Source organism: Arachis ipaensis, chromosome B10 (genome assembly GCF_059453495.1).
Source record: "Arachis ipaensis isolate K30076 ecotype BB chromosome B10, ASM5945349v1, whole genome shotgun sequence".
Classification (NCBI taxonomy): Eukaryota; Viridiplantae; Streptophyta; class Magnoliopsida; order Fabales; family Fabaceae; genus Arachis; species Arachis ipaensis.
In genome coordinates this window covers 93,764,599-93,765,646 of record NC_142435.1, presented here as the reverse complement: position 1 = coordinate 93,765,646, position 1,048 = coordinate 93,764,599, and the positions used below count along the sequence as shown (strand labels likewise).

The following is a 1,048-nucleotide window of genomic DNA, read 5'->3' as shown; positions in this document are numbered from 1 at the left end:
ACCTTCCTATGATTAAGAAGGGAAGCAAGAGAAAAACGAGTAGTGGGTGCCGAGGAAGAGGAGGAATACTTTGAACCAAACATGGAAGAAAACATGGAAAACCATCATGAAGAAGAGGCTCACAACCATGGCAGAGAAGGTCGAGCAAATCATGCTGGGGAGGAGAGAAGAGTTTTAGGCTCTTACATCAATCCAAACCCAGGAAACTGTGGAAGTAGCATTCAAAAGCCGACCATCTATGCCAATAATTTTGAACTAAAACCGTAGCTTATCACCCTTGTTCAAAACAACTGTTCGTTCATTCGGAGGAGTCCAAGAAGACCCCAATCAACATCTAACCACCTTCCTGAGGATATGTGACATGGTGAAGTCTAATAGTGTTCATCCTGATGCCTATAGACTGCTCTTATTTCCATTCTCACTCAAGGATAAGGCAGCCAAGTGGCTGGAGTCTTTTCCGAAGGAGAGTTTGACAACTTGGGAAGATGTGGTGAACAAATTTTTATCCAGATTCTATCCTCCCCAAAAAATCAACAGGCTGAGAGCTAAGGTCCAAACTTTCAGGCAACAAGATGGTGAGACTCTATATGAAGCATGGGAGAGGTTCAAGGATCTGACAAGGAGGTGTCCACCAGATATGTTCAATGAATGGGTGCAGCTACACATTTTCTATGAAGGCCTTTCTTATGAATCAAAGAAAGCAGTAGACCACTCATCCGGGGGATCTCTGAACAAGAAGAAGACCATTGAGGAGGCCATAGATGTCATTGAAACTGTAGCAAAAAATGACTATTTCTATGCATCTGAAAGAGGGAACACTAGAGGAGTGATAGAGCTAAACAATGTAGATGCTCTGCTGGCCCAAAATAAGCTCATTACCAAGCAGCTGGCTGACCTCACCAAGAAGATGGAGAGGAACCAAGTAGCAGCAATCACCACTTCATCAGCAACCCAAGAAGGAGTGAATGAAGAAGCAGAGGGTAGTCAGGAGCAAGCCAACTATATTGGGAATTCATCTAGGCGAAACCATGATCCATACTCCAAGACC

The 1,048-nt window shown here is 43.9% G+C and overlaps 1 non-coding gene across 1 annotated transcript; it reads right to left on the bottom strand.

Annotated features, from left to right (window-relative positions):
• Positions 1-535: 535 nt before the first annotated feature.
• LOC148580908 (small nucleolar RNA R71) lies at positions 536-642 on the bottom strand. The gene has a single exon (XR_015896099.1). It is a non-coding gene; the product is annotated as a small nucleolar RNA R71 (small nucleolar RNA).
• Between the last annotated feature and the right edge of the window lie 406 nt (positions 643-1,048).